This window comes from Falco biarmicus, chromosome 12 (assembly GCF_023638135.1).
Source record: "Falco biarmicus isolate bFalBia1 chromosome 12, bFalBia1.pri, whole genome shotgun sequence".
In the NCBI taxonomy this organism is placed as follows: domain Eukaryota; kingdom Metazoa; phylum Chordata; class Aves; order Falconiformes; family Falconidae; genus Falco; species Falco biarmicus.
The window spans coordinates 27,476,738-27,496,456 of record NC_079299.1 but is presented as its reverse complement, the minus strand read 5'-3'; positions in this window follow the sequence as shown (position 1 = coordinate 27,496,456).

The following is a 19,719-nucleotide window of genomic DNA, read 5'->3' as shown; positions in this document are numbered from 1 at the left end:
CAGTTGGAAGAACTACTTCAACACATACTCTGCAGTGACAAAGTTCTAAAAGGCTGCACCCTTTGTAAGGAAGGAATCATGCAGTGCTCAGTAAATGTATCTCAGTTATGAATAAAAAAATTGTAACAAGTTTTTCCTCTGTAAATTATGTTGATTACACACAATCTTTTACTAAGGGCTTAGTCTGGAAAAAAGTTTATCCTCATGTGATTCTGTCTTGGAGCTGGCTCAGCATACTTCATGGAATGGCCACTGTCATCACACATGCATGCCTTTTGTAAAGGTATGGCTTTGTGAGCTATTTTCCATTGCAACATAAAACTTCTTCCCGGAAGATAAGCTACTCTTTCTACTAAAAGGGTATTAAATACGAAGATGGCATTCAGTAATTAAGACAGCAATGTTCTTGGTTGTCTATAGAGGCAACAGAAAGGACAAAATTTACAACCAGGACAACTATCATATTCTCCCATACACTTGCAAGAGCGAACAAACCTTTCTTCTCACTCAGTGAGAACATATTCCCCAGCTGCAGCGTTGCAAAGCTGTTATCTAGCCCTTTAGATATTTTTGGAAAACTTGAAAAACATTTAGAGATTTTTGTGAATGTGGGTTCTTGTATTAACATCTCCATCCACAGCTAGTCCAAGTCAGTGCTTGCCCCCCCCAACAGTGAAGCCAACAGTTATTGTCCCTGCATTTTAATGAGTTCTTTGGTTGGGAAGGAATTGGTGTCTTAGATGTGAACTGACCAGGCTGCGGTAATTTACTATGAAGAATAGGTACTCAAAGTTCATTTTAGGAAGTGTGTAATGTTAAGATTCATGTGATAGGACCAGGCCAAAACAGCATGAGTTGAATGCTGATGGGTATGTCTGCAAAATAGTTGGCAGCACAAAAGTAAGCCCAGTTTGGAGCTTCGAAAAGGCAGCAACAGGTGATAAATTTGGGGTAAGCAGAGGCTGGATGTACTGGGAATGTTTAGCTTAGGGAGGAAGTAAGTGGGAGGGGATGCCATGAAAAAAAAATACCTAAAGAAGCATAAAGTGTGGAGAAGTAAACTGAAGCCTCCTATCTATTCCTTCATGGGATACAAGAACATTCAGACTACAGAGAAAAAAAAAAAAAAAAAAAAAGAAAGGAAAGCAGCACACATTAAATACTGTACAATGCATAAATAGCCTGTGGAATGCTCTAGCCCAATTATCCTTGGAAACTTGAGAAAATATTTACATAGATTGTGAGAAGAGTCTAGGTAGTTAATACATAAGGGATGAAAATCCCTTGTGTTTCAGGACCTCAGCAAATTACTATAGGGATATGATAGAGAAGGTTTTCTAGCATTGCAGTTCACTTCCCGATTGCCCAGTGTGGTGATGCATGTGTCCTTTAGAAGAGAAGATGACACTGGACTAGACAGACATGGTAAATTAAATCAGCTTGATAGTACGCATTCTTCAAATTTATTTTAATATTGTGAGACTCCAAGAGCTCTCTGGCACAAGAGTACAGCTACTTGGAAAGCTCATTTTTAAACGTACTTTTCTTCTTTTTTTTACCTGCAAGTCTGGGTTCTTTCCCTCTGGTTCATCATTTCTTGTAATAAGAATTAAGTTTTGCCCTTGTTGATGCATGCGATAGAGCATTTCCATGCCTGGATTTGCCTAGGTATGAAGAGAGCAGAGTGGAAAATTGTTGGGCAAAGCCCGCACGGTCATGTTCTTAAAGACACCACCACTGCCTGCATGACACAGCGTGCAGTGAACCCTTTTTAACTCTGGCTGCGCATCCAAATGTAAATGTGATATTTAGTGATAACCAAGACAAATCCAAAGCAAGTAGATTAATCTAGTGAGCCACTATCTTCAAATACCACTACTGAACATATTGTTTGAATGAATAGGGCTGTACATGAGTATTTTATGGCAAGTTGCTGACATTAAGAAAATATCCTGATATGTCTAGCATTTTTATAGTTCAGTATAACTATATGTATATAAGTCTTTACAGGCAAGTGAGATACCATTTAAAGTTTCAGCTGTCTTGGAATACTTAATATCAGCATATCATCTTTGCCTGTCAGCATAAAACTTCTGCTGGTTGCAGATGATTATAAATAACAAAAATAATAGTATTAAAGTTAGTTGTAGAAGGTACGCAGGCAAGGAGGAGAATGCCTATGAACAATTGTAAAGAAAACTGCGGCTCTAAAAGAAGGAGAGGTGGGGGGGTCAATTTGCTGAACAGTAACCATTGAAATAAAATCAGGTAGCACAATCAGAAACTCCTAACTCATCCTGTAAGGTAAAACTGTGTTTCTGGCAGGATTATGTCATGGAGATTAGCTAGGAGAGTTCTCTGCTGTTAGAGCCAGTTGCTCAGCTCTCCTCTCTGCATGTACTGCAGAAGTACTCCTCACTTAGGTAACCACCGCCCCACCAAGGTACAGGATGTTTTCAGCTGGCTGCGTTCATTAGGGTTACTGTAAGCAAGTGGAAGAGAACTTGAATGCAACAGGAATGAGCTAAGCTGGCCAGCAGAAGGGCCTGTCTCCTGCATCAGTTTGGGACACAGTGTAGAATCAGGCTTGTTGGCAAGTAGCCTCTGAAAAGGTTGTTTGGAAGAGAAAGCACTGAGAGGGGGCTATTTTCTGTTCCCATAGGAAATCCATATGCACACCATCCTCATGCTTTCTTTTCTCAGCCCGAATGGGCTACAGGCCTTCACAGTCTTTACAAGTCCCACAAAAAGTAAGGGGGAAGAGTTGCACATCAGCTGTACACAACATGATGGCAGAATAGAAAGAAGTATTTGTGCTGCTTTGGCCTGCTGGCTTCTCTCTGGCTCCCTGGTCTTCTCCGTAACAGGCTGCCCAAACAGTTGGCAGACTCGTCTTGCAGGCTACGGTCCTGTCTCTCACCCAGTCATCAGCTCGGGGTTGGCTTTCTATGGGAGCACAGTGCAAAACGACAGAAGCAAGGCAAAGCATCACCACACACAACACAAGGTTAGCCACTCAGTTGCGAAGACAGCTCATTTTGTGCAAAAGAAGAAACAGTTACCAAACATGCACCAGTGATGTTATACATGACTACACGTTCCAGGGATTTCTGTCCCCACCCCAACCATTTTCTTAGGCTAGCTTGGTTAGTGCTTCTTGCTGCTACTACAGGACTATGGTATTGGTTAGGGCTGTCAAAATCTGTCTAAACATTAAGATCTTACCAGCTGAGGGGGCTCAGTGCTGTCCATTGAAGGTATCAATAGTGTCACTATTGTATGTCCAAGCCTTCCCTACAGTTGCTTTTACAGAGGAAAGGCAGTGATATTTGTGTGTTCATTTACATACTGAAAAATTAACTACCTGGTGGCATTTTCAGAGAATTGCATATAATAAGCACCTAACATTGGCTTAAATGGTATTTTGATATCCAACTCCTTATCAAAACGAACAGTGCTCTGAAAAAGTTTTTGCATGAATAGTCAACTCATTCAGGTCCCGGGGCATCCAGGCAGACATGGGAGCAAACTGAGGGGCTTGGCTGGGGTCAAGAAGTACCTTTCAAGATGGTCCTCCTCGAGCGTAGCGGTGAGTAGGTGTCTAGAGACTCCCCCCTTGTACACCAGAAGTGGAGTAGGAGAAACTGTTGCATGGAGCAGTAATAGCTGTGTAGGAGGCTTTTAGGGATGTGAAAATGGATGTCACAAGGGGAGTTAAGGGATAAAGCTCCAGACCCTAAAACTGACACCAGCGGAAGGAAAGGTATCGAGTACAGAGCCAGGAGCAAGCTGTGAGGGAGGGGGAGAGGCCGTGCTAATGGACTGGTCATGGAAAAGCTGAGTGACGATTTGGTGGACGGTATTAAAGGGCACCAAGTGCCAAAGACACCTCAGTAACAGAGAGCAAAGCACCCCTCTCTCAAGTAAGAGTGCCTTCTGGAAAGCTGAATCAGTTGTACGTCAGAAAGTGTACCGAGAACAAGGAAATTTGCAGGTGGGAGTTCAAACAGATTACGAACTGTGACTCAGTCTCTTGAGACAGGTAGCACAAATGAAAAAAAACAAATTGAAGGGAGAAACCAACGCAGCAACACTGAGAGGAAAAGGAAAGATGAACTCTGCACAACCTGAGACTAGACGAGTTGTATACTAGCTTTGGTTCACAGTCCAGCTGTGTTCTAACCTTAGTCACCCTTTGTCACTTGCCTTTAAAGTTCAAGACACTTCTATAGTCTTCAAGTATTGTTTTGAACCAGTGTGAGGTACCTCAGGCTAGCTGCTGTTGGCACCCAGAAGTGCTTCATTTACCACTCCATTGTGGAAAACAGGCAATTAAATTTCTCATCCCCGATTTCCAGCATGTGCTATTTTAAGTTAGCTTGCAAAACACATTAGTTAGAGCTGGGTATTGCCGTTGTAGATACCATTAGCACACATTTATGTGCTCAAAACTCAGTTCTTTTAACTCCAGAGTGTTTTTTTCAAAGGCTTCTCGTTATGTAGGAAGCCCCAGTGCTGAATAACAGATTTCAAATTCATCAGATGCTACAGGACATGATAGTAACCGTGCACTGAGAGAGATTGGATGGACCAGACCTCAATGAATCATCAACTGCTTCCAGCCTATTTTAAAAAAAAACAACCACACACCCCTCACCATTGTGCTCCTTTCTTCTCACGTATGGGGACAGTTGGATTCACACACACCTAATTCCCCATTTCATCCATGCCCCCCACCCCAGCAATTCACACATTTCTACCCAAAATGCAAACATGCATGATATGTCTCTCTGCACAGTCCCTCTGTCCCCGAGGGTTCCCTAAGCCACTACATAGTTTCACCAGCTTGCCTCTGCTATCACTGTCAATCCAGGAGGAAGACATAATCCAGTCCAGCAGACAGTACAACAAATCATCACTTCGATATGATGACAGCTTCAGGAAAGGCCACAAAATAAGATGCATTTGACAAGAAGTCCTCTCACTTCTATCCTCAGATTATTTTACAGGCTTCCTACATCCAGCACATGTATTCTTTCCCCGATTTACCCTATGTTTCATGAAATACATATTTATTAATGAAGTAGAACATGCTTTTTCTCCCCATTTTTAATGGACTTCCCAGTTACTTACTTTTTTTTTTTTCCCCAAGGCAAACTGCAACACAAATATTGCTCTAGTCACAGCAATCTACGCTTTTACACTAATGCAAAACGGACACTACAAAGTGGAATTCTTGAGCTGCTTTAAGTGCAGTGGGGGTAATAAATATGGTTACAGCTTAGAACCTTTGAACAGCTCCTGAACAGCCGAGTTTATCAATTGTTTGAGATTGAACACCAGGAAATTTAATTTAGCCTTACTACTACTACAAATCCCTTACCACAGCTCCAAGAAACATCTCATTTGTAATAACAAATCAGGGAAGAGTTCCAGCGAGAGGAATTGAATTAGCTGTAAAGGGCTGGAGTAAAGAGGGTTCCCTATGCCCAGGAAAGGGCTTTCTCTCTCTGCAATGGGCATTACTGCGACAAGGCTCAGTCATGGCCTGCTGTCATTATAAGCCTTGGAAAACCCCTGGAAGGAAGGGAAAAAAACCCCAAAACAAAAGGGTAAAATAAAACAACAGAGTCTTGCTGAGTGTGATCTTACTGAAAGGGTGGGGTGAGTAAGTCCTCTTCTGCTACCAGCAGTGCTTATACGACCCAACAGCTCTTCTCCTGTAGCACAGGGCTTGCAGGGAAGTCAGACACTATGGAGCTGCTGTATCGGTCCAATTACTACTGCCTATAACATGCTGCTTACAGGAGAAACGGAGCCCCGGTACCCCAAAAGGAGAAGATGGGAGAGCTGTAGAAAGTCAAAGAGCAGACTGTACAAATGGGTATCTGCTAATTTTGTGTGATCCAGCTCCTACCCAGTTACTAAAGAAGACTAGCACATCACAGGGAATTGCTGTTAAGCCATACAGCCATTACAGAGGAACAGCCAGAAACATCCACGTAAGCCAAAAGTAGCTTCAAATTGCCTATTAATTCTGACTGTCTGTCAGCAGTTATTATCTGATGGGCCAGAGTGACCCAGCTCCTACTAAAGAGGACAAGAAGAAATCAAATATAACCATTACTTAAATAGCTAAAGAATCATTTAATCATGACTTTTATCCCCTTATACCTTTTAGCCCTGTTTCACCATACTTTTACTCCTCCTGGTAGCACACCACTCTCAGCTTGCTAAAGCCACCCATCCCTTCACTTTCCCCACCATTTTCTCCTGCCCCAGCTGAGGGGATCACATTTATAAAGGTGCCCTCCCTCTCCCAGCTAACTTGAGTTGGCTGTTATTTTCCAACAGCTGTGTTTTCCCTCACCAGCCGGACAGTTGAATGGTTTCTTGTAGTCGCCCTGTGACTCTTAAAGCCTACCTGGGTGAAAAACTTTTAATTTCTCAGTAAAAAGTATTATCTGCCTTCTGACAGTCCAGCCTCTGTGTACTGAAAAGCACCACCCACGTCAGAAACGCTGATTTGCATATTTTTAAAAATTGATTTACTGAGGCCAGGCTTCTAACCTTGTGCTGTGTGCTTTCAGTGAACAGCTGTGGGAGGAAATTTTTCCTGAATATAAAAACATATTCAGTGAAAATGAAAATCTCATGTTGCTTTGCTTACAGAAATCAATTTTAAAATTAACCTTGAGGTTTCACAGCAAGATCTGCTGGGGGAATGCTGAAAAATGGCGAAATATTTTCCTTTTAAATAAAATTTTGATGAAGCTCACAATCAAAATTTCAAAACTGACCGTTTTCCTTCAAACTCCAGATAGGGTTGTAAACAAAAAGAAAAGAACCAAAACTCCATCCTTAATGTCTCTGTTCTAACAGACTTTTCAGAATTGCCATTAATAGTTTTCACTAAAATAAATAACAAAATACCAGTGGGCTTTGGACAGTTCTGTTTACTTGACTTTATTTGCATGCTTATCCCATCAGGGAAGAAAAACAATTGCTCATGACTTGTCTGACCCATCACCATCTAACGTCTCAGTTGCAAGGCTGAATGTTAACTACTGACTGCTCACAGGGAGAGTTCGCAGCAGTCTCAGGTGCTTGGGAGAGGCTGGATCCAGTCCTTTCCGATCCTCCTTCTCATCCCTCTGGGTGGGGGGGAGTGAGCAAGCAGCTTCGTGGTGCTTGGTTGCTGGCTGGGGTTAAACCATGACAGCCCCTCACTGCAAGAGGGACATAGAGATGCTGGAACGTGTCCAGAGCTGGGCAACAAAGCTGGTGGAGGATCTAGAGCACAAGGCTTATGAGGAGCGGCTGAGGGAACTGGGGGTGTCTAGTCAGGAGGAGACTCAGCGAGGACCTTATTGCTGTCTACAGCCACCTGAAAGGAGGTTGTAGGCAGGTGGGGTTGGCCTATTCTCCCAGATAACAAGCAACAGGACAAGAGGAAACAGCCTCAAGTTGCACTGGGGGAAATTTAGGTTGGATAATAGGAGAAAAATTTTCACTGTAAGGATGGTCGAGCATTGACACAGACTGCCCAGGGAGGTGGTAGAATCAGCATCCCTGGAGGTGTTTAAAAAACACATAGAAGTGGTGCTTAGGGACTTGGTTTAGTGATGGGCTTGGCAGTCCTGGGTTGATGGCTGGACTTGATCTCAACGGTCTTTTCAGACCAAAATGATTCTATGATGCTACCCTGGTATACACCATCACAGCGCAGCAAGGCAAGAAACACCCTGCTCCTTCTTTTTGTAGTAAAATCCACCTTATAATATAAAAAGGCCTACGCTACGACAGCTGAGATATGAATACTTTTTCACTGGATTTTCTGCCTAGGGTACTGACAACAGTCAGAAATTTGCCTGGAAGCAATAAACTAAGCCAAAAAAATAAAGCACAAGTGAAAGGCACAACTGAAAGTCACATCTGAACAGACAAGACATTGTGCCAAAGCAGTCAGCAGAGCGGTGGATATTTGAGTGTGTAATCCTTCCAATATATGCCAAATATATACCTGCGAGTCCTCAGCTTTGCTTCAGTGAGAGGTTCATTCGAAAGAAAAGCAAATGTTGGTGCGTTCCTTCCACTGGAGCATCTCATAATAACAAGTTATAATTATTTAAGGTAGCAGTAGCAATTGCAATGCAACACAAATAATTGGATCCCTAATAATCCTGTTTTGGGGAGCCATGGTCCAGCAAGCAGCTTTCCCCATCCGTAAAGCTGAATTATTTTATGAGGAAATCCCCCGTGTTCGTGGTAGCAGGCAGCTAGTGGAGTGGAGTTGGGGGCGATCGCTACCTAGCCCCTTCATTTTGGTTTCTGGTGAAATTGAACTGTTTTGGTGGGCAAGGCCCCCAGAAAGCAATGCTCCATCCGCTTCTCCAGAGCAGCCTGAGAAATGGGATGGTGGTGATGTCCTTTGGCACTCATTGTTGCTATGTGGTTAATCGTGCTGTGAAAATTTGGCCTTCAATTGCAAATTTGTCCAAGATCAATCTAAGGAGGCAACATAAAACTTCTTGGCACCATCTCAGTCAGGTGTTTGCTGCTGATGTTGATCCCTGGGTGGGCAGGAGAGCACAGAGCCGGAGTTTGGCAGGAACCTGTCATGTGAGTGGGCTCACGCTGTCTCTTTGCTGGTTTTATAACCCACAGGCTTTAGCCATGGAGGGGAAGGCATGAAGAGAGCAAAGGGATGCAGAGAGAAAGCCACTGGTGATGAGAAGCAGAAAGACAAGTCTGCTGGCGTAAGGGAAGCGAAGGTCTGCTCCTGGGGGCTGGGGGCACCGTGGTGGCTGTGGCAGAAGGAGGCAAAGCGGCAGCCTGCCGACAGGCCGTGAATAAAAGTCACTGTCAGGGGAAAGGTCCCTCCACGAGGCTTTTGCCTCAACTGGGCAAGAGGGACCAAGCATTTTGCATGCTCTATTTTCTTTGCAGCCCAGAGCAAGACCTGGGGCTCAGATGTCTTTCTGAACTGTTTTTTGCCTTCCTTGCAAATATTTAACCACTATATTTTCCTTCTGCCAGCCAGCTGACAGGAGTGAGATCCTGGTGCAGAGCACAGGCCAAAAGGACAAAAATACATTTGCATACTTTCAAGGTGCATCAGTAGTGCAGGCACGAGCCCTCAGCGAAGCCTCGCCGGTGCTTCTTGGTTGGTGAGGGAGCAGGGGGATGCACACCCACCTCTGTGCCCACCTAGCACACACAGGTTGCTCATGTGAGTATACAGGAGGAATATTTTTCTCCCCCTTTCTGGCCACTGCTGCAGGATCGTTATAGCAATGTTTTCTTCCAATCTCTGCTGCCCTCTGCTGATGGAAAGCCACGGCAGAGAGGAGAGCCCTCGCGATGAGCCAAAACCTCAGGTTTTTGCTGGAAAAGCTCACCTTCATCAAAACACCAGCATAGGCACAGCCTGTGTTTTCCTCTGCTTTGTCGCCAGCACAAACTCTGAAGCCTTAAGGCATGTCACTCGGGTAAGGATTTCTTGTTTAACCACACCACAATGATTTAGGAGGGGTTAATTTGTCCTCATTAACTCACATCAGGTAAGTACTGCTTTAAAGAATTTACAGACTTCAATATTAAAAAAAAGAAAAAAAAGAAAAAAAACACAGTAAGATGAGGGTTAAAGGTTCTGGCTTGAAACGGGGTCCCTGCACTTAAGGATTTTTCACTTGAATTTCACCCTGCACCAGAAATCATTCTGGGGAACTTAGCCCTGACCCATCCACTGCTGCTTACAAATCCATGTTTAGATCAGGCATCTGTTTCCCGTCAGTAACCCAGGGAAGAAACTGCCTCTTGCAGGGCCTCAGCCAGACCTTCTGCAGGGCTCTGGGGGAAGAACTGAGGCGGGGGCGGGGTGGGGATATTCTCTAATCCCTGCCTGATGTGCTTTTTAAATAAATTAAGACAAAAGCTACCTTTTTTACTGAGACAAATGCCATGACAAGTGAGCAGGGATGGAGTCAGAGTGCTGCATGCATATTATGGGCATCGTTTGTTCCCAGGCTCAGCTATTCCCATCACCTCCTGCAAAACACATCTTTAAACCATGCATAGACTGCTCTGCTTCTCCTGCATGTGCAGAGACCAGTTTAGAGGAGACAAAATCCATTATGAAGGCTCCTGGCTGAAAAGGCAGACCGTGAGCCTTCTGTCAAACCTGCTCCTCCACAGCCGCTCAGCATCACCCTGGCTGGCCTCCGTGGCCCAGGGCTGCTCAGCAGGGCCCAGAGGGAAATGTCTTCCTAAAGCACTTGCCAGAGTGCTGAAAATTGCCAGCAGGCTATTCCCACACCAATTCACTTGGTCACGGAAGGGAGGCAACGTAGCCCTGTAGATAACACACTGACCCAGGAATCCAGACCCTTTTTCTCTCCTGCATCTCTAGGAACGATCGCTTCATTCCTCGATGCTTGAATTTCCGCCTCTGCAAAGTGAGGGCATAATTTCCACTGTAAAGCAGCTTGAGAGCTGTTGGTAACAAGATTTATGATTATTGAGGAGTTATTTAGTACAGCTTTTAGATCCTTCTCCATTGATTTTGCTTCGCAGACTTTGTGGCTCCTGCCGCTATTACCGATTACACTGACCCTTCAGTGGCTTCTGGACGTTGTGTTTCTGGAGGAGGACCCTGTCACTCAGAGCTACAGAGAGAGAGGAGCATCAGCCATGATCACCTGTGGATTTACAGTCTAAATTAGATCTTAAATATAAGCTTGTTTCTTTTTTTTTGTTGTTGTTGTTTTTTTTTTTACTATACTGTTGGACCAGTGCTTGCAACAAGTGAAAAACACAACCACCAATGGCGTATTTAACACATGCAATATTTAAGAGCATGAAATTTCCTTCTCTGATCATCTCTGTGAAAAGTAACAGGTGATGGTGGCCCCTGAAGTAGGTCATTCCTCATCAGTCCTGTTGCTTTTATGACTTGTGGCCAGTTCAACACCCCTTGCTGAGATCTGCTGCCCTGTGCTTTGCCTTGCGGTCCCCAGGGAAGGGCTTATGGGTTGTGCAGCGGAGGGTTTCTTTAAGCTGATGCACCTTTTGATCCTTAAGGAGGAGTTGTTTTAATCATCTGGGCTGTGGGGCAAAGACAGGTGTCTTGTTCAGGGTATGGGGTTTGGGTTTGGGTGAGGAGGTGGGTTAATAACTGGTAAATACACCTGCCTCTGAGACTTTAGTAAGTTGCATTACTTGCATAGCAACAAGCAATTGTTCCCCTTCAGTAATATCTATACCATTTGGCTTAGCGGGATTAATAAGAAATAATAAAAAAAAGAAAGCAAATTCACCACAAGCAGATTGCCTGAACATCCCTTGTGCGCATGTGTTTCTGAGCATGTGAAGGACAAGAGCCTGAGTCACTGAAGAGAAAGGTCTCAGGAAGCTCAGATAAAAACATCAAGCCACTTGGCAGCACTTCTGCTTTGTTTATGCAGTTGTCATTTGGCCAGTGTCACAAAACCAAGTCTCCCTTCAAGTAGCCGAGCTGCCAGTTCCAAGTCTGGTATGAAAAAATGCAAGTTCAGGGTCAGCAGAGCCTGTGCTGTCCCTAGTCCCCCATGTCTGAATTAAGCTGGTTAGGCTGGGAGGCAATGCTGCAGGATTCTCCATTTCCTAATCCCAGCAGAGCCAGCAAGCCGCCCCCAAACACATCATCCTACCTTACAGTTGCTTTTACACCCAAATCAAACCCCAAAAAGCACTCAGCCCTCTGCTTTTGCTGAATGCAAACCCAGGCCCAAAAGCTGGGTTTGCATTCAAACACGTTTGTTTGAATCCCATTCACAAAGCAACACTGGACAGACAGTGTCTGCAGACAGGAGACATCACAGCAGGAGGCGTGAAAAAGCCCTCACCATGATGGGAGCCTGTGTATGCTGGAACAGCTCCGCAGCAGTGCTGGGCCCTTTGCTCTTCAGGATGCAAGAAATCATCATTGAACCGCACTGACAGATTTTGATTTTCATGTACTGGGAGAGAATGGTCAATTCTTAATAAGGTAATTAAAGTTCCTCTTTAATAAACCAGCACAAAATATTGTATGGCTCCCGGCTAGCGCCCAGTGTAACTAAAGTTCAGATAAACACATTGACAAAGAAACATCCATTTCATCTAATGCTTATTGACCAGATTTAAAAGCAGTATAGGCTATTGCAGGAATTCTCTGGAGAGCTCGCGGCTGCTGCTCTGCTGGGGGATGTCTCCACGTTTTGGCTCGCTCTGCTTTGCCAGCATGCAGAGAGCGCTTTTGCAGCCTCCTGTCTCTCCACCAAAAGATCAGAGCTTCTCTGCTTCCACCCCTTATTGCGACAGTGGCTGAAAGCTCAGTACAAGGCAGCCTGCCTTGAAACAAACAGAATGGCTTGGCTTATCGCTGCTGAAACACGATTCTCTGCATTCCTTGTTAGGGTGCTGTGCTAATTAATATATCAGAAGGGGCTGTTGGGAGCACATGCTGATTTACTGTGAGCCCAGCAGAGAGGGGCTGGGTGGAAGTGTGATGCTGGAGCTGGTTTCTTTATTTAACTCCAGATTTCTTTGCCTCCCTACAGCAGCAGCTTTCTGCCTGCACTTCTCTAATGCTCTCTCTGTCACAGCCCCAGGCATCACAACAACTTTTTTTTTTATTTCTTAAAGACAGACACAATTATATTTGTACTGAATTATTTTTACCCATAAATGTCACAGATGTGAAGACAGTACAAGAAGTGAGAATGTCTTAACAAAACCATCATCCTATGCTCATTCCTGGTGTTTCAAGATGCTTCTGAATAAGCTGGAGATTTTGGGTCAACCAAAAGGCTATTAAATTACATCCACAAGGATCTCCTCCTGAATTTCCTAGCTTAGCTGGATGGCAATAGCACAGTGGCCTCCTCCTGCTGTAATTTTTGCTGCAGAGCAGACTCACAGTTTCTTCTACCTACAGTTATCCTTCCTTTGGCATTGCTTTATTCTTCGTGCCCTCCTGCCTCATCACAACAGCTGAAACCCTTTGGGCCTGCCTTGTTCCACCTCTGTGCTGCATCCATCTCTCTCTACCTCCTGGGCTGCCCGACATGCTGGTTTCCCACTGGCTTCCCATTCCCTTCCCGGGACAGGCACTCTTCTGGTTTTCTTCTGCACTCTCAGCAGTGTTTCTGCTACATCACTTCCAGCGCCGTATGCTTCTCCCTCTTGCATCTGCCTCTTCCTCCCCACAGTTGTCTTCTTTTTTTGGCCCTCATTTCACTAAAACAGACAGCCAGTTGGTATTCCCACCCTGGAGGAAGAGTGCTCAGCACAGTTCTTAGGTACGGTTTTGAATTCCTATCGCTAACAGCCAGTCTCCTTCGGTTACCCAAAAGGGAGCTCAGCAGACAAGTTTTCAGCTGCCAGCTAGCAAGCATCCTCAGGAGTATTCTCTATTTCTGTCGATAGCTCCTCCATTGCTACCACCACATACCAAGATCATATAACCTAGTATTTTTCCATGAGAAAAGACAAAATAGCCAGAATCTTGTGACTTTCAAAAAGTGATCATTGATTACCTCGCAGTTGCAACCAGGAACATCTCGAGGAAACTTATACTTTTGAATGCACCAGGGCACACACAAAGATGTGCCTCATTGGCAAAGTTACAATTTGCTTTTGTGCTGCCAAAATGCAGGTGCCACCATGGGCCAGCTGAAAACATACTGGTAAAACCAACTTTTTAAATAATCCAGATGTGTGATTGATGTGTTGCCCACTTTGTACGTTGTGACAGGAGCCTGTTGGGTTCACATCTTCAGATCAGACCAGCAGGATGTACCTGGAGGTTGTGTCAAAACCAATCAACCCAAAGCAACCAAATTCCCCTGGGGCTGGTTTCAGGGAGAGCTGCTGGGGTTGGTCGACACTCTGCCAGGGAGGTGAGGGCAGGCATGCGGAAGGACAGACAGCCCAAGAGACCCTGTGGACACATCTCTAACCAGAGTTGTCACCCCCCTTCTCCTCCTTGTGTGCAGACACCCTGGTACCTCGTCCACAAGGCCTGCCCCAAGGTTGCAGGACAGCCCCGGCCATCACCTCCTGCTTTGCAGAGGCCTCCACAGCGCTATGATTGCAGCATTCAGCTGCTCTCCGGTGCTCGCTTTCTGCTCCACCATCTGCTCCTAAATATATTCTGTTAACATTTTATTTTGCAGGGCTGCTGGTGCATGAAAGGAAGCAGGTTTAACAATCACCATCACGCTGTATTTCTGAAAAGTCAAATAGTATATACTGCATTTCCTTTGGTGTGTTTAAGTGCTCTGACCTTTACAACTCCACAAAGTGTTGGGAGGCAGGGAAGGGGAAACATGGAGAGCGACAAAGCCACTCGTCACTGCTTGTGCTGGTGCTACATCCATTTTGCTCTGGGCAGCTCCTCTCTCCTGCTCTGCAGGCATGCTGGATGCATCACACTCCAAGGCCAAACATCCAGGGCTGTACCCCCAGGAGTAGTGAAGAAATTAGTACAGGAGTGAGACAATCATGGTCTCCTACTCCCAAGGAAGGTCAATACTCCCTCCTTGGTGGGAGCGGTGGCTCCCCAAGGTCCATGGTCCCCAGGGCCAGCCCACCTCCATCACAGGACTCAAAGCTGGCCAGATTTGGCCCCTCCTGCTCTCACTGGGTGGCACTGCCAAGATCTGTCTCCACTCTGTCCCCACCATGAGAGGTCACACAACTCTAGGAGCTCAAGTGACCGCCCCACCCCTGTGGCTGGCACAGTGCAAGTGAGAAGCTGGGGTGGTCACATTCCTTTGCCATGTGGCACTGAGAAAGCAGAGTGTGGCAAACTGCACACAAGGACTTGGAAAGCCACAAAAGCACAGTAACTTTAGCTGGAAATTGCAACACTCCCTTCCAATGGACAATATATAACACAGGCATTTATCAGGGTCCTGCATTTCTGTATTCTTCTATACTGACACCCTTTCCAATACGCATTATAATGTAAATGTTATCACAGGTGAAGATTCGTCTCTGCAATCACCATCTGTTTGCCTGAGCTTCACCTTCCTTTAATGAAGGTGTGATCCAAAAGATGTCAAAGATAACAGACATCTCAAAACGGCCTGGTTAGATCAGTCTGTTTGCCCAACCACACATCATGAAAAGGTAGAAAAATCCCTTCTCAAGATTGGATGTAAACTGCTATATACATAAACTACATTTACATATATGTATGTAAGCTTTATATATATATATGTATATATATATATATGAAAGTATATTTATGTACATATACATGCTAAAGCCTTTGGTAGGATTGAATGATCCCTACAAGCTGAGGTATTTAAATTTCTCAAGATAAGACTTAGGCACCTAATTTTATTTCCTGCACTGGGGACATTAATCTGAGATATTTATATGAAAAAACTCATATTTTTCAATAGTCGAAATTCTTAAGGCCTTAATCATGTTAGAGGGATTTAGAAGCTAGATTGAGATCTGCATCACATGGGAAATAGAACTGCTTTTTCATAACTGCCTACAATAATGATTTTAAAAGGAAAGAAAATTCTACCATTTCAGCAGACTTCTCCAAGTCCACACAAGACAGGCTCTGGCAGACGGGTGCCACCCTTCTGGTTTCCAAGAGCTCTGTAGCATTTCAAGGCATTACTGCAGAAAACAGATGTATTTTTATGGTAATCATTTTAACACCTTTGACATTGTTTTGTAACTACCTTGGATCCTGTTACGCTTCACAAAGCTGTGGAGAGAGATGAAGGCTGACAAGTCTAAATTTAAGGAGCTGAGGAGACCTGACTCACTTTCTGGCACTGCCACTGCGTGAGTGGGTAAATCACCCGGTGTCTGTGCAGCATCTCAGCCTCACCCAGGAGCCCTTCTCCCTTCAGCCATGTGTTTCAGAATTTTTCAGGGTGCAGGCCAGGATGAGAAAGCTGGTGGCATCCAGGCACATCTCCATCACACACTGCAGCGTGGCACTGAGTCTGCACTCACCTTCGATGGCCATGTGAGAGGTTACGGATGGTCAGGGCTAATAGATCGGCATGGTAATATGTTGTGTGAGCAGGCCAAGCCTAAACTTTGTGCTTGGCTCTGGGCCACTGTTTCTGATTAATAATGAAAACTAACCCTTCAAAACAAGCAAATGCCTTTTCAACCAAAATTAAAAATCTAGTAGTATTTTTACTTTCTGTTACAAGTATTCTGCATTTCTAATGGGAAACTAGGAAGGTGGGGGAGTGATAAAAAATTGAATTTCGTTTTCAGAGATCCATACATTGTTTGGTGAACTCTAAAAATGTGTTGCTACAGAAAACAGAAAAATTTTGATGACCATATTTTGTAAATAAGTAAATGAATGAATGAATGAATAAATAAATAAACAAAAAGTAAGATTCCATGAGAAGTCTAGAGACAGGCCCTTCCTCTGGCCCTGTCCTCAGCCAGAACAACCTCCTGGCCATCTTTAACCATCTCCAACCCTATGCTGGCCTATGAGAGTTGTAGACCATCACTCCGCAAAAGCCTCTGGGTCAATGTATGCCTCAATGGCAGTGTTTGTATTTGATAAATTCTCTGCTTATGAGCCCCACATAGTGGAGGATAACATCTGCAATGTGATTTGGCTGCTAATATTTCTGCATTGTGGCTTCTGCCACATCCAATGTCAGCAGTGCCCCTTGGAGACAGTCTCCTCCAAAGCCATCTGCTTGTGTGGGTGATACCTCACATACCTCAGAGAAAATGAGCAGAAATCTGCTACCACTCCCCTTACCATGTCCAACAACCCAGAGCCAATAAAGGCTAAGCCAAGCTAAGGAAATAAAAACCGTGCTGGAATACCAAAGCCCTCACTCCCCTGAAACAGAAGGTAAATATCTCTAGTATTTACAGTACTGAAATTATATTGGAGAATGCTCCCACAGAGACACTGACTCAGAAAAGTATTATTGAGGTTTCGGCTAGCACATGAGTTTAAGTCCCAGCTGCAAAGCCTGCTGCCATCTGCTAAGGACAGGAGGGCTTGGGACAGCCAGGGTCACGCAGCCCCCAGCCACCTGTGTGACAGCAGCAGAGCATTACTAAGACCTGGGGAAAAGAATAAAAGATAAAGATAAAAATAAAAATACTCAACCCCCATTTTGCCTTTCATATAACTAAGGACCAGGCTATTCAGGGGTACACACCTGCTCCGTTGACCCCATCTCTCTCCCACTCAACACGCTGCTGAATCCCTCACGCCGTGATAGCCCCAGGCTTTGCTGCCCCAACACAGGGATTTCCGTGGGAACACCAGCTGCTTTGCTGTAGATGTAGGGCAGGGTCTTCTTTGGATTCACACTTTCCCTTGCTGCCAGGAGGCCAGGTCTGTCCCACAGCTTGGCTGAAGGTAGGACCTGGCAGCAAGAAAAATCTGTGGCTGAACAACTGATGCTACTGGAAACAGAGGGGAAGACAAGGATTTACCTCTCACTAAGCTACACCCTCAGCCCCCTGCTACAACGGTTTGCCACTGCTTCTGACCCTCTGATGGTTTAAATCCCTGTGGACTACCATGGAGCTGCAGACACTTGCTACAGCATCAGACCAGTATTTCCCAGTGGGCTCCTGACTCGCTCTTGGGGTGCAGCACACAGCAGACAGAAGGTGGCATGCCCAGCTCCCCAAGCTGCTTTCCCTAGGAATCTTCTCCTATACTATGTAATTCCTGAATCCCTTCAGATAATCACATTTCAGGAGGAAGGCGAGAAAAAGAAACACCTTACAGGATTCACTTTGTTTCTTGAGGAAATCAAAGATGGCGAGGCACCAAGATAAATATCCTTAATGTTAGCAGAAAGCAGATACTTTGCACGCAACACCCTTTCCATAACACTGCTTATGCTCAATGAAATGCACTGAGCAACTGAGGATGTGCATCCCTGTCCCAAGAGTATGATCTCTCTCACACACAGAGAAAGCATCCTGCCCTCCTCCCCAACATCTCAGTCTCAGCCCTCTCTTTCACCCTCTTACAATGTACCTGGATATTTTCAATTGCCTGTTTCACTGCATTCCACCAAAATCCTCCTTCCTCAGATCTCAACAAGACCATCATCCTCTAGGCAGCAACTGCTTGCCAGCACTATACCTGCAGGTTTTGGACCTTGGCTTTGGAAGACACACAGGGCAGTCTGCGTGGTAACACAGTGGATTACCCCCACCAAAAACTGGGAGCAGCAACAAACCCCAAACTCCAGTTGTAGTACCTGTTTCCATGCCTGGAGCAGAGCACTAGCCTTCCTCCATCCCATTTGCTCTGGATGATGCTGGCTAGGGAAGCAGGGCTGCAGGGTGGTGATGAAGTAGCATAGCTACAGGAGGTCCTCAGAGCAGTCACCAGAGCGGTATTCCCACAAGCGTAGGTGGAGAAAGAAAGGAAAAGTATCTATTTTCATCCTGATGTAAAAGCAAAACCTTCCTAGATTTAGAGCTTTTTAACTTATTTCACTCAGACCCACTTCAGTGCTTTCAGTCTCTTTGAGAGCTGGAGTCCACCTCAACCAGTCTCTAATATCCCTCATTTTTAATGGCTTCTGATCATATCCTGGCTACCAGTTCATTCCACATTGGATGAAAATCAATGGATCCCTTGACATACTCTCTCTCACTCTGCCTTTCCCTTCTGCTACTCAGCACATCTGGTCATCAAAGGAGCCCTTCGATTTTCCCCACTTGGCGAGAATGCATTTGATGTGTGTCTCTTTTTGCTGCAGAACTGAGTGTAGGTGTTTTTCTCATTGCCAAACACCCCCTCAGCCCTCCCAAGGGGACACTTATGTCCCCTGAGCTTGCTCTGTGCAGTGAATCCTCAGATGCTACTGGCAGTCTGAGCATTTATCATTAATAACATGATTTCCTGGAGAGTGGAGCGGGTAGGTAACTCAGACCTCTGTATGAATAAACAGAGATCCAAAATGATACATCAGAAAAACATGTGTTCATTAAATACATCAAATCTCATGGTAACAACTTCCATTAAAAAAAAAAAAAATCCCCTCTTGGAGTCTATGCCTGGCATTCCTCTGCATCCCCGGAGAGAAGAGCCTTCAAGTACTGTTTGGGGCTGGATTCAGGTAAACTGTAGGACTTGTCCTAAAAGGGGGCAGCTTTTAAGGTCTTCAGTCATACAGTATTTTGGCCCAGAGCTGACTGCCCACCAAGACTGCAGCAGTGCCTGAACACGAGCTCCCTTTCCCATGCTGCATGTGTGCATCATGCAGCTGGAGATGCAGAGGGGCTAACAGCTGCAGCAAAAGCAGAAAGGTTGCACTGCTTGAAACTCATTTCACTTACAAAAACCAACTTACCAAAATCAGCCAGACTGCAGCTAAAAAAGTTAATCTCCCTTGCTCTTCCATAAGTATAACACTTAAAGGCTGTATTTGATTTTTTTTTAATTACTTCCAATCTGAAACTCCACTTTCTAAATTCCAGCCCAGACAGAACTTCCACTACTGAGTAATGAACCCTGAAATTGGACAATGAGACATATGTGACTGCAATAGAAACAATGGCACTGCCTTGGCTCCAAAGGGACAGGATCACAGCTTATAAATATCTTCAAGGTGACAGTACATGAGAGGGCTGGGAATTATAATTTCAACAGTTGGAGAGCCATTCGCTTACAGGTAGTAAGGGAGGAAAATATCTATAGCGGGGGGA